Source organism: Panthera leo, chromosome C2, assembly GCF_018350215.1.
Source record: "Panthera leo isolate Ple1 chromosome C2, P.leo_Ple1_pat1.1, whole genome shotgun sequence".
NCBI classification, from domain to species: Eukaryota; Metazoa; Chordata; class Mammalia; order Carnivora; family Felidae; genus Panthera; species Panthera leo.
The window spans coordinates 103,944,232-103,959,545 of NC_056687.1; the positions used below are offsets into that span (position 1 = coordinate 103,944,232).

The 15,314-nt window shown below is 36.9% G+C and overlaps 1 protein-coding gene across 6 annotated transcripts in view; it reads right to left on the bottom strand.

Moving 5' to 3' along the window:
• Positions 1 to 15,314, bottom strand: part of PPM1L (protein phosphatase, Mg2+/Mn2+ dependent 1L) — a 288,540-nt gene that overhangs the window by 221,466 nt on the left and 51,760 nt on the right. The window lies entirely within an intron of this gene.

The window sequence follows — 15,314 nt, forward strand, 5'->3', positions numbered from 1 at the left end:
GTATCTCAGAGGATAACAAGATTTCTGCTGGAAGCGAACCCTTGCAGAGGCTGACCACATTTGCAAATGCAAAATGCCATTACTTCCCCAACAACCTCAGCAACATTAGTCTCTGGTCAAAGGACCAGAGGAAGAGGGAGGGGGACTGTCCTCCTTCTAAATGGGGAGGGAATGCAGCCAAGCAAAAAGAGTTCGAGAAAGAACAATGGCCTCCCAGTGAGAAAGTGTGTTAAGTAGGTCGGTATTGGAACCGCATTTTGTTGCACACAAATCCACCATTGTTCCTTTATATTTTCTTTCCCTTTTCTTTCCTACTTCTTTTCTTTCTTCTGCCCTATTCACTATTACTGTCATCTCATGTGAGTTTTTTTTTAAACCATGATATATTTGTTCAATTATCTGTAGACCTAGAGTTTCTTCATCAAATTAGCTGATCTCTATTTATAGCTGATAATACTGTACAGGGGATCTAATAAAAATTCCTGAGGGTGATAAAACTAAGTCAGATTGTGATTGCTGTTTTTGACCCAAGGATTGTTGCCATTATCCAATAAATTTGCTTCAATAAACGTAAATATGTATTTTCTTTTAAAGGTATTACTTTTCAATAAGAAACACTAGGATGCATAGTATCAGGAGATAACATTTTCACAATTTGCTGCAAGCCCTACTCCAAGATCACATTATCTTTAAAAAAAAATGAGCTTTAAGAGACATAAAGATGAAATAAACCTAAATAGACTTTATATAATGATTCTATCAGGAACAGAATTCATCTGTACCTGGTAAGTATAATCACATAAAATGTGCTGATACATTTTTAACAATTAATACATAAAACTGCCAAAGAAACTCCGTAATACTCAAGTGTGACTTTTGTTGTTGCTATGAATGTATCTCCATATCTATTAATTTCACAAAACATTTTCTTTCATTTACTATGCTCAATTTACCAATTGTTCTAATGGCTCCTGATGATATTTAAAAGTATAATGAAAAAAACAAAAGCAAACGGCATCATTAAGCCAGGGTCTAACAAGGACCCCAAACCAGAGTCTGAGGTATGGATCAAAATCCATCTTAAAACCCAAGCTGCAGTTCATCATATCCTTTCAACAGTTAAGGCTGAAACACCTAGATGTCAATACATTTCTATGTCTATCATAAGACTAATCTTGGAGGCAAGACTATCTTTCACCTACAGTGAGGTCATGTCTAAAAACAATGAAATCCTGACAAGGTAACTGAAACCTCAGAAAGCAAAACCACAGATAAGGGGGGACTACTGCATATAATTTTTTTTTCCACTGAGGCTTTCAGTGACAGAGCTTGGATTTGTGGCCATCGCCCTAGTGATGGAGGTGCACTGATCTATCCACATCCTCACATCTGACACCCATATGCCCAAATGCCCACTTATAAAAAAATTTTTTTTTAACTTTATTTATTTACTTTGAGAGAGAGAGTATGAGCAGGGGAGGGGCAGGGAGAGAGAGAAAGAATCCCAAAAAGGCTCCGTGCAGCAAGTACAGAGCCCAATGAGGGGCCTGAACTCACAAACCAGGAGATCATAAACTGAACCAAAACCAGGAGCCCGACACTTAACCGACTAAGCCACCCAGGCACCCCTCCTCCAAATGTCCACTTTTGTCAGATGGGCAGCTAGGGTTCAAAGGACAGACTTTGACCACACAGAATGAACGAGCTAACAGACACCCACAGGATTCCAGCCCATGACCTTTCCCTCATAAGAACTTCCTGCCCTAATCACACACTAACAGTGCTAAAACATGTATTCAAAATACCACCAAGTTCATGATTCAGTAGATTAACAAGCACTCATAAATAACCAGTTTTGAAATTCAGTAAGAACTTTATGTCTAGATAGGAACTGCATAACAAAAGCAAGAGTTCTTTTGGTCTCTGGATATTATATCCAGAGTAATTCAAAGAAACCAACTTGAGATTAAATCAGACTTAGTCAATTAAAAAAAGGGGGCGGGGGGCATGCTTGGGTGGCTCAGTTGGTTGAACATCCAACTCTTGATTTTGGCTCAGGTCATGATCCCAGGGTTGTGGGATTGAGCCCTGCATCAGGCTCCACACTGAGAGTGGAGCCTGCTTAAGATTCTCTCTCCTTCTCTCTCTGCCCCCTACCCCACTCATGCTCGCTCTCTCTCTCAAATTAAAAAAAAAAAAAAAAAAAAAAAAAAACAGGCCTGGTCATCTATACTGAGTAGCATAATTGTTGTCAACAGCTCCAATGTCAGACACCTGGATTTAAATCCCAGGTTTGGGAGCTATAGGAACTTAAATTATTTAACACCTCTGTGCCTCACTTTCATCATCTGTAAATGAGGGGTACTAATATGCCTACCTCATAGGGTTCTTGTGAGAATTAAATAAGTTAATACATAAAAAGTACTTAGCAGGGTACCTGGCACATAGTAAATATTGAAAAAACTGTAGCAGTTATGTAGTATTATTGTTATACTAACTACCTCTGGTCATATCTATACTAATACTGATTTTACAAATAGAGAAAATGAATGACAAACATTATAAAGATAAATCATTATATATGAAGATCAAAAGTATGATCACTTATACGTTTGCACAACAGACTGAGTCTTAACATTACTTCATATTAATATATGATACATCAACCATTTTTTAAAACTCCCTCACTACTCTAACCATCTGTAATCAAGAAGAGCATTAAGAAAAATCAAAGGCAGGAAACAACCAGATAAAGAACAGAAAACATTAACTGGTTCCTTGTAAATTAGAACTCCCCTGAACTTTGTCTCACCAAAGACTATGCTGGCAATCTTCCAGGCATCCAGAGCTTGTACAAATGATGAATACTAATTTATGTAAATTGGACTTTTTTTTTCTCTTGAGATAACAGCAGACAGTTCCAATCTTATCGTTATGAGTAGTGACTTTTTTTTACTTTCTTTGTCTTCTAAGACTCACTTTTTATATTCTATTTGTCTCATAGTTTTTGTTCATATGTTTTCCCCTTTTGAACTCATGTTCTCTTTTTTTACCTCCAAATTTTTATTTAAATTCCTATTAGTTAACATACAGTGTAATACTAGTTTCAGGTGTAGAATTTACGTACGACATCCAGTGCTTATCACAGTAAGTGCCCTCCTTAATATCCATCACCCATTTAGCCCATCCCCCTACCCACCCCCCCTCCAGCAACCCTCAGTTTCTTCTCTATAGTTAAGAGTCTGTTTTATGGTTTTTTTCTCTCTCTCTCTTTTTCCTTTGCTTGTCTTTTTGTTTCTCACAGTCCACATATGAGTGAAATCATATGGTATTTTTGTCTTTAACTTATTTAGCTTAGCATAATACACTCTAGTTCCATCCACATCATCTCAACATGCAAAAAAATGAAACAACTACTTTCTTACACCATATACAAAAATAAATTAAAAATGGATGAAAGACCTAATGTGAGACAGGAAGCCATCAACATCCTAGAGGAGAACACAGGCAGTAACCTTTTTGACCTTGGCCATAGCAACTTCTTACTAGATATGTCTCCTGATGCAAGGGAAACAAAAGCAAAAAATAAACTATTGGGATGTCACTAAAATAAAAAGCTTTTGCACAAAAGGAAACAATCAACAAAACTAAAAGGCGACCTATGGAATGGGAGAAGATATTTGCAAATGACATATCTGATAAAGGGTTAGTATCCAAAATCTCTAAAACACTTATCAAACTGAACACCAAAAAACCATAAACAATCCAGGTAAAAATGGGCAGAAGACATCAATAGACATGTTTCCAAAGAAGACATATGCATGGCTAGCAGACACATGAAAAGATAGTCAACATCACTCACCATCAAGGAAATAAAAATCAATTACAATGAGATATCACCTCATACCTGTCAAAATGGCTAAAATTAACACAGGAAACAACAGGTTTTGGTGAAGATGTGGAGAAAGGGGAACAAACACTCTTACACTGTTGGTGGGAATGCAAACTGCTATAGTCACTCTGGAAAATAGTATGGAGATTCCTCAAAAAGTTAAAAATAAAACTGCCCTACAATCCAGTAATTGTACTAGTAGGTATTTACTCAAAGGATACAAAAATACAGATTCAAAGGAGTACATGCACCCCAATGTTTATAGAGGCACTATCCCTATGATCCAGCAACTGCACTACTAGGTATTTACCCAAAGGATACAGAAGTACTGATTCAAAAGGGATACATGATGCTTACAGCAGCATTATCAACAATAGCCAAACTATGGAAAGAGTCCAAATACACATTGACTTATGAATGGATAAAGAAGATATATATATATGTATATATATATCTTCTTTTTCCACAATGGAAAATTACTCAGCCATAAAAAACTAATTAAATCATGTTCTCTTTCTTAAACACAATCCTTTTTTGAAAATTGTTCCTTTTAGATATTCTAATTCAACTTTTCTTAATTTACATTCAATTTTGTGCACTAGGGCCTGGGATGGTACCTTAAACATAATAGATACTTCAACTATTTGTTCACTAATTGTAGTATAGTATCTGTGGGTAGCTCAGCTATTTCAACATTCTTAGATCTGGTGCATGTTAGTTTTCATTACTACTAATACTTTTCACCATCGTGGAACTACATAAATTATCACTTACATTTGGGTAATTTCTTTCTTTTTTAATTTTTTTAATGTTTATTTATTTTTGAGAGAGACAGAGACAGAGACAGAGGGTGAGCAGGGGAGAGGCAGAGAGAGAAGGAGACACAGAGTCCAAAGCAGGCTCCAGGCTCCGAGCTGTCAGCACAGAGCCTCACACAAGGCTCAAACCCACAAAACTATGAGACCATGACCTAAGCCGAAGTTGGATGCTTAACTGACTGAGCCACCCAGACACCCCTTGGTAATTTCTATTTGACAACATTTCAAATTGAAATATGCCTTCCAATCTATATTGCTGATGGATAATTACTATCATGATGCTCAATAAAATTAGGAAAAAAAGCTTACTTATGGAAAATAAGCAGGCAATTTTTATAAAAGAGACTTTTAAAGAATCTAAAGACAACAGTATTACATTAAATACCAAATGCACAAAAAATTTTGGACCCAGTAACACTTTTATTATACATAAACATACCCATAAATTATATATGTATATATGTGTGTATATGTATACACACACACACACACACACACACACACACACACACACACATTCTAACAGATATAAAATATCCCTAGGAACATTTTGCTTTGAGAGGACCTTAACCATGGCAGGTGTCCTGTAACAAATAACAATTACTATAGAAGAAAAGATGAGAAAAGGTAAGAACTATTTTAGTTCATTTAAATGATAGAGTTCTGAGTCCTTTGGAACCAGAATCCTGGGATGACTTTATTATGTTCATTAAAAGAACACTAATTTCTTCATACAAGGAATAACCATTTGATGATCTGCCAAGAGGTCAACTTTTATAAAGAAAAGCTAAGGTGAAAATATTTTAGGGGCACCTGGGTGGCTCAGTTGGTTAAGCATCCAACTTCAGCTTAGGTCATGATCTCACGGTTTGTGGGTTCGAGCCCTGAGCCTGAAGCCTGCTTCAGATTCTGTATGTCTCTCTCTCTGCCCCTCCCCTGCTCAAGCTCGCTCTCTCTCTCTCTCTCTCTCAAAAATAAATAAATATTTTTAAAAAAGAATATATTTTAAAAGAATGACAATTATGTTGGGTGATCTTAAATAGCATAAAATTAACACTGTTACAAAAAAGTACAAAAAATAAAACATATACACACCATATTGTAAATGTTTTTCAAAGTATATTTTAAAAAAAAGTCTCGGGGCTATGTGGCATGGTGGGAAGAACGCAGTCTTGGCCACCAAAAGACCTCAGTTCTGATTCACCTTTGCCTCTTTACTTCTAAAGCTATCAAGAAAGAGAATTCAAATAAAATTAGATAGGTAATATATTCAGTGCAGTGCCTAACACATAGTAAGGGCTCCATAAATAATAGTATCACTACCATTAAGAGAAGGCATATTGAATACATATTTAGTTTTGTACTCTTTCAAAATTCTACTAGAATGTAATGAGATTCAGAATAAAGAAATAAACAAATATAATGAAAAGAGAAGAGAAGACAATAACAACAAAATTTGGGGAGGTGGGAAACAGAGGGATGAATCATAACTAACCTAGCAGAGTTGACAAGGCTGAATCCTAGACCTCTTGCAGGGCTCTTAGCTGTACTGTTTTAAACTAAAACTTATCAAAGAAACCTAATTATCTATTATGGTTTTATTATACTAAAACATTCCTATCTAAGGGTTACTGCCTGGCTCAGTCAGTAAAGCATGCTACTCCTAATCTCAGGATTGTGAGTTCAGACCCCACATTCAGTGTAGAGCTTACTTTAAAAAAACAAAAACAGGGGCACCTGGTGACTCAGTTAAGCATCCAACGTCAGCTCAGGTCATGATCACACAGCTTGTGAGTTCGAGCCCCACGCTGAGCTCTGCACTAAAGGCTTGGATCCTACTTCAGATCCTCTGTCACTCTCTCTTTCTGCCCCTCCCTGGCTCTCTCTTTCTCTCCCTCAAAAATAAATAAACATCAAAGAAGAAGAAGAAGAAGAAGAAGAAGAAGAAGAAGAAGAAGAAGAAGCAGCAGCAGCAGCAGCAGCAACACTTGCCTACAAAATACAGGCTCACTTCCTAGCTGTCAAGTTCAAGAACACTCTCTGCAAGGCACTACTGATGAAAGTGTAAATTGGTGCAACCCATTTGGAGAAGAATTCAGTAATATCTACTAAAGTATAAAGTATGCATATCTTATCACCTAGCAATTGCACTCCTACAAATATATCCTAAAAATTCCTATATAAAAAGAAATATGTACAAAAATGTTCATAGCAGCATTGCTTATACTACCAAAACATGGAAATCATTGAAATGTTCATTAACAGAAAAAGACAAAAATGAATCACAATATGGCCACACAATGAACAGCAGTGAAAATAAGTGAACTAATATTACATGCATCTACCTGAATGAATCTCATAAACAACTCAGCTAAATAGAGCTGCAGAAAAATATATACAGCATAATACCATACATATAAAGTTTAAGACCACACAAAATGATACTATAAATTTCTTAGAGATACACACATATGTAGTTCGGGGGGGTGGTTTAAAAGGGAATGATAAACAGCCAATTTAAATAGTGGAGTTACTACTAAGGCTCAAGAGAAAGAAATGAAATCAAGGAGCAGAATACAGGAAATAATATATTTAATTTCTTATACTAGGAATTGTGAATATGGGAGTCTAATGCATTAAATTTTAGGTCCTTTTGCATATCTTTTTATATCTTAAATATTTTATAATAAAAATTTAAATCTCATATAAAAATGCTGAGACTCTCTAGCTTTGTATCACCAAATGCTAAAAGTACGAAAGCAAACAAAAGCAGTGGTGATTTCATCATCGTGCACCTTATCTAAACACACGTGAACACTTAGCAAATAACAACTCTGTGCCACAATGGCAATGCAATAATGCATTCTCTCTTAAATCCAACCCCAAGCAGTTCTTCATTCCACCATCACTGCTCAGGTTATGCCTCGCATCCCTCACCTTGAACTGGTCATCTCATTTCATTCTCCACCCACCTCCTGTCTGGACTCCATATTGTCCCCACTGCCTGCTTTAAAAAATCACTTCAACATATAGAAGCCAACACACATGAAAAGATGCTCAACGTCAGTCACCATCAGGGAAATGCAATTCAAAACCACCTGTCGGAATGGTTAAAAGCAAAAACACAAGAAACGAGTGCTGGCGAGAATATGGGGAAAAAGTAACTCTGATGCACCACTGATGGGAATGCAAACTGGTACAGCCACTGTGGAAAACACTATGGAGGTTCCTCAAAAAATTAAAAATATAATTACCATATGATCCAGTAATTCCACTACTGGGTATTTACCCAAAGAATACAAAAACACTAACTCAAAAAATATATGCACCCCTATGTTTACTACAGCATTATTCACAGTAACAAAATTATGGAAGCAACCCAAGTGTCCATCAATAGATAAATGGATAAAGAAGATGTGGTGTATACATACAATGGAATATCACTCAGCCATAGAAAAGAATGAAATCTTGGGGTGCCTGGGTGGCTCCATTGGTTAAGCGTCCAACTTCGGCTCAGGTCATGATCTCGCGGTTTGTTGAGTTCGAGCCCCGTATCGGGCTCTGCGCTGACAGCTCGGAACCTGGAGCCTGCTTCAGACTCTGGGTCTCTCCATCTCTCGGCCCCTCCCCTGTTCATGCTCTGTGTCTCTCTGTCTCTGAATAATAAATAAACATTAAAAAAGATTTTTTTTTAAAGAAAAGAATGAAATCTTGCCATTTGCAGTAACATGGATGGATCTAGAGGGTATAATGCTAACTGAAATAGTCAGAGAAAGACAAATACCATGTGATTTCACTCATATGTGGAATTTAAGAAAAACAAACAAACAAAGAAAAAAAGAGCAAACCAAGAAACAGACTCTTAATTTTAGAGAACAAACTGATGGTTAACAGAGAGGGGATGGGCGGGGGGATGGGTGAAAAAGCTGAAGAGGATTAAGAATACACTTATCATGATGAGCACCAAGTAATGTATAGAATTGGATCAGCACATGGTACACCTGAAACTAATATACACTGTAAGTTAACCACACTGGAATTAATTTTTTTAAGTAATAATAATAAAGAGAGATAAAGTCCTTTAAAAATCACTTCAAAATAATATGGCCTTTTGTAGCAACGTGGATGGAACTGGATAGTGTTATGCTAAATGAAATAAGTCATACAGAGAAAGACAGATACCATATGTTTTCACTCTTATGTGGATCCTGAGAAACTTAACAGAAGACCATGGGGGAGGGGAAGAAAAAAAAAAAAAAGAGGTTAGAGAGGGAGGGAGCCAAAACATAAGAGACTCTTAAAAGTTGAGAACAAACAGAGGGTTGATGGTAGGTGGGAGGGAGGTGAGGGTGGGTGAGGGGTATTGAGGAGGGCACCCGTTGGATGAGCACTGGGTGTTGTATGGAAACCAATTTGACAATAAATTTCATATTAAAATAAATAAATAAAGAAAAGAAAGAATAAAAGAAAATTTTAAAAAATCACTTCAAAATAAAGCATGAACAGAACTTACTTAGTAGGTCAAAGTTCTTGTCGATGTTCTAGTTCTTGGCATTGGTGATGGGTTCACAGGTATTCTTCATATTATTAGTACATTAAAAAAAAAACTAACAATAAAATGACCAATGCTCCAGTTTGTCATGAAGCAAAGATAATAATCAATCTAATTCTATATACCTGAGGTGCATTTAAAAAAAAATAATAATAGCTCTCCTGGCTAATCTACGTTCCCTCATGGATCTTACATGCTAGTGGATAAAGAAAGACAACCAACAAGCAATACATAAAATTTACAGTATGTTAGGCAGTGAAACATATTTATTTTATTTACTGATCAGTTAGTTACTTTTTCTTCAGTATAAACTCTAAGAAGGCAAGAATTTTTTCATTACTATACCCCCAGTACTCAGAATACCACCTGACACATAGTAGGTAATCAATAAATACTTGTTGAAGGAATGATCAATACATGGCAAAATAAATGTTCAGCTAATGTTAACTGCTGCTGTCATTATTACTGTGTCTGTAGTATGGCCTTTCCTACTACATGTTCAATGATAATGGGAAGTGAATTTTGGAAAGACAAAACATCTTGCCTTCAACAATGCTGGAATCTGAATAAAAACTTACAGTTACAGTCTAGACCTCCACTAAGTGATTCTTATGACTGGAACTACTCAGTTTCTTAAGCTATATTAAATGAAACCATGTAATGTCATGAACCCACATATCTCAGCATACCTTACACTTTTTTTTTTTAATTTCGAAAAAAGCTTTTGTTATAATGTAAAAGAAGAAATTTAGACCAACTGACATGAAGCAATTTGCCTAAAGTCAGACCTGTTACAGGCTGGTTTAGAATTCTTGGACTCACAATATCATTTTAGATCCAGTGCTACCATCTACCATAATTATAGTGCTCAGTTTATACTCCTGAATTTCTTTTCATCTGCTGGCCAATTTTGTCACCAAGATAGTTAAACAGCAATATATCTATCACTTTTGATCAAACTATAAATATCAAGGCAAGACTTCTAGCAGTACACAAAAAGAGAGCAACAGAAGTTAGAAGTTAGAAGTTACCGTGCACAAGTAAAACAAAGGGAGGCTTGTTTTTGCTTGTCCCAAAACATATCAGAAGACACTCTAAAATGATGGCAGAAGACAAGCAGTCTGAAAAAACCAATGGCCGTTGAAAGACAAGGAGAATCACATTTTTAAGAGTATAACTGCCACATTTTTCTGTGGTCTATATAATTTTTCAGAGTTCAAAACCTATCAATTGATTATTTTAGTCAATATTTTGATGTACTAGGAATGCTACTAAATGAGATAAGAAATTTAAAAAAAATGGAGGGCAGTGAGCTCAATAACTCAGTTGGATATCAGATCAAAGGCATTCCAGTTTACTTGAACTGTGTCGCAAATACTAGACAAAGGCTTTTAAATAAATACACTGTCCAAGCAATCTTGAGTAAGGCACTAATTTCATACAAAACATGTCCTATTCTTATTAAGGCTATACTAGTCTCAACTTCACCACCAACCTTTCTCAAGTTGCAGTTTTGTCTTTGTTCTATAACCTTTCTTTTGTGTTTGATACTGCTCTTAAAGATTTCCACACTTTTTGACAAAGCCAGTGTGCTGAGTTCACTTTGATATCTTTGCAGCATCTGGCAATTTTTAACTTTTTCTTCAAACTCTCTCCTCCTTGAGCTTCCCTGACTTAGATGTTTCTGGTTTTCTCATACTATGATTCTACCTCTCTTTAAATTATGCTTTTTCCTCCATCTGCTAACTATCCCTTGATGAACAGAGTGCATTCCACAGTTTTAAGCAATAGCTCCTCATAATTGATTCTCAACTCTCTAGTTCCGGTCCCTGTCCCCACTATCCATTCAGTCCAAAGCCAATAACAGATACTCATTTGGACAACAGTCTCCTGAATCTAAGTATGTCCAAAACTGGGGACACCCATGTGGCTCAGTCGGTTAAGCGTCCAACTCTTGATTTCAGCTCAGGTCATGATCTCATGGTTTGTGAGATCCAGCCCCATGTCAGGCTCTGTGCTGACAGCACAGAACCTGCTTGGGATTCTCTCTCTCCTTCTCTCCCTGCCCCTCCCCTGCTCTCCCTCTCTCTCTCTCTCTCAAAAATAAATATATTTTTAATCATAAAAAAATTTTTAAATAATAAATACGTCCAAAGCTGAACACAGCCTCTTCCAAACCACTCCTCCCTAATCAAACCAGCTCCCATCCTCAACTTCTCTGTCTTCATCAATGACACCACAGCTCTCTCAATTGCTAAGATATAGACCTTCAGAGTCACCTTTGCCTCTCTGTCTCCTTCAGCCCACTAAGGTTCTGAAATATTTACTTATGGAGACAAAATCAGGAGATGATCTACAAAACTGAAAGAAAAAAAAAGTGCCACCACAAAAGCAAAGCAATTAAAGAAATAATAGTTTGAATATTGGGATTTGTCAAATATCACTACAGTTTGAGGACAGATATTTATAAGTACGGGCTATGTAAAAATCCAGATGTGTGGCTATCATACACACCCAACTACTGTCACCCCCATCTTAGCATTTCTTGTCTTCACAGCTATCCCCCCACTCCTCTCTACTCACCAACACCATTGCTCTAGTTCAGGCTTTCCACGCCCCACATCTTAACAGATCTAGCCCCTCTTCCCATCCACTTTGCCCATCAACTTTGACATCAATTGGTATCTCAAAGTTTTTATACCATTCACTTAACCAAAGACCTTCAGTGACTCTTCAAACTCCTTAGTCTGACATATAATCTTAGATTCTAGTCCTGGCTTTGTGACTGGAAGACCTTCTACTTCAGATACACCCTCACAGTTCACAGACTCGAAGTATGCAAGCAGGTGTGAGATCAAGAAATGACTCCTAGATCCAACTCACACTACAGCTTCCTTTTCATTCTTTTTCTCTCCTCCTAGTTTCCTCTTCATAACTTTTCTTCTTTTCTGCCACTTTCTTATACTTAATCTCTTTTTTACCTTCTTCTCTATGCCAATGGCACCAACAGGAATTTTTAATATGCAGTAACTCTAAGAACTAAAAACACTGACCACTGTTCTAGTCAGTAGTTACAACAAGAAAGACTCAGATATGGGGCACCTGGTTGGCTCCACTGGAAGAGCATGTAACTCTTGACCTGAGGGCTGTGAATTCAAGCTCCATGTTGGGTGTAGACATTACTTAAATAAATAATTAAAAGATTGAAAGGAAAAAAAAGGAAAGAAAGACTCAGACATAACAGAATGGAAATGGGAGGAAGGAGATCTTAGCTGTGTAATAACCATGTATCCAAGGTTCTCATTGCCATCCTAAGATAAAGTCAGGAGTGAAGCCATACAAGCTCCCATATCTGATAATGGAGGCCTCACTGAGGATGAAGTTTGCCTTGCTGCCCATTTATTCAGGAATACAGAAGTAGCATGAACATAGTATCTCTCAGTATAGTTTCCTAGACATGCCCCTATATCTCATCAGAAGCTAGACAGAGCCCTCCAGTATAGGGCTCCAGTATTTCCTCCAGTATAGATAAATACTACATAGAAAAGAACTCAATATAAAACTAAGGAATTTGGGGACATTTTTAATATTATCTTCCACTCCCCCCAACAAACCAAAGATATTTTGTCTTTACAGAGCCTGTAATTTGTTGGGTTAAACAAACAAACAAACAAACAAACACTTTGTCTTCCTTTCATAAATTTCACATTTCAACTGCATTTTCTTCTTAGGCCAGATTTACATCTTCAAAGGAAAATGATTTTTCTTTCCCATTTCATAAATGTTCTGTTTTTCACAGAAATGAAATATAACCAACAATTCTCACTGTACTCACAGATATTTAAAGCCCCAATCTTAGGTCTGTGGGTTTCACCTAAAAATGAAATTGCTGTTAATAGCACACATATCATACACATACACACAATTCACTCCTTTCTCCTTAGCCCTGATACTTTTTACTCCTAAGAAGGAAGAATCAGTTTAATTGATATCCAGGTATTTTCAACCTTCCAGATATTTTCTTCTGTCTCTTCCATAGCTGAAGGAAAAATTGGGTGCTCTGTGCAAAAGGCAAGACCATATGTATTCTGACAGTGTATCTCTGAGAGAATGCAAAATGCAGAGGAGAGAAAGAGGACTTCCAGGTAACTGAGGAGTGGCATTTACATTTAGGATTTCTCTTCCTTTCAACTTTTGGCATCTAAGTTAAACACACTAACCTTAGAGAAAAAAGGACGTAGAACATTTATGACCTTTCATTGCTCCCATATCTGTCCACAGGATTGAATGTGAATCTACCTCAGATTCACATTCAGAGCCCTGTCCTCATTCAGAGCCCTGCCCTAGGCAATATGTAAAATGTTTGGTTTGTTTTAGCAAAAACTCTTTCTGCATTCTTTACCCTTCCCCTTCTCTTTGATTGTAACTGTATATCTCAGAAATCTGGTGCTCCCTGCACAGCCCCTGGGAATAATTTCTAACAGTAGAATATCAAATGTTATACTATGAGGATATAAGGACACTCATTCATTGGAAGAACACTTATTACTAAGCATCAACTGTGGACCATTCAGGCCTTCCTCAAAATGTCAATCATTGTTCCTGGAAAAGAAAAATTCTATAATCAAAAGTTTTTGTTTTCTTTTTCTTTTTAAGTACTGGATTAAACAGGTTTTTCGAACATTTAGCATGTTAATGAGCACTCAGGACTCTACAAGAAGCAGTTCTGGCATGCAGGGAATCCCAGACTTGTTTGACCAGTGCTATTTTCAGTGAGTATCTATTCGCTGCTCTGCCAAAGGAACTGGAAGAAGTTGTGCTTGGAGAATTCACAGAAAGCAGACAGCACCTATGTTGGAGTGAAAAAATCAGAAATAGCCTCACGGGAGAACATGTGAGCCAGGTCCTTAGAATGGATAAAACATGACCGTGCAGAAATGGGAAGAAAGGCACAGAGACGCCGAGTGTGGGACAGTCCTGGGCAGCTCCTCTTAAATCTCTCTCTTTGCGCCATCTGCCCTTCCCTATGTTCTGGGGCAGATCTACTGCTCAGACCCCACCAGGCCCCAGACAGGTATGAAAACACAGCTCCAAAGAGGAGGGGGAGTAATGAGACACTAGGTGGGAGAAGAGAGGCAACTTCTTAGTGTTAGAAGGTTGTAAGCTAAATTCCCATCCCTAACACCCACTTCCTTCCAAATATTTCCTTATTTAACTCTCTTTGGTCCAAGCAAGTTAATATATCTTGCCAGTCCCTGTTTTTAAATGATAAAATCCTTGAGAATAAAAAAATCTCTACTTTTCTATGTATCTACGAAGTTTCTAAAATGTGTAAACTAGACTACTGCCCCACTTTGTTTCAGATGTAGGGATCTGTATGTCAAGTTGTCAAAAATTATTGCTTTCTAGAACAAAGGACATGTACACTGTGTTCCAGTGAATCAAAATCTTTCCCTTCACTTCTGAATTTCTCAGGCAGGAGTTATTAAAAATATATATTTTTTTAATTTCAAAATAAAAATTTGTCCTAAATGCATGCATGAAGCTAAACCAATGAGCTAAATTTGGTATTAAAGTATGAGGTGATAGGGAGTACTTGTTAGAATTTATAGAACAGTGCTTAAAAAACAACAAAAACGTCAATGCACATTTATTGAAAACAACAACAACAAGAAACTTGGAAAATATAAAAAAGAGAAAGAAGAAAATTAAAACTACCAAGAGATAACTGCTATTTATTAATTTCTTTAAAACCAAATTTTGATAACTTAAAATAGATTTTTTTTTAATTTTTTTTACGTTTATTTATTTTTGAGACAGAGAGAGACAAAGCATGAATGGGGGAGGGTTAGAGAGAGGGAGACACAGAATCTGAAACAGGCTCCAGGCTCTGAGCTGTCAGCACAGAGCCCGACGCGGGGCTCGAACTCACGGACCGCAAGATCATGACCTGAGCCGAAGTCGGCCGCTTAACCGACTGAGCCACCCAGGCGCCCCTTAAAATAGATTTTTAAAAATTGTGGTAAAATACACATAACACGAAATTTGCTCT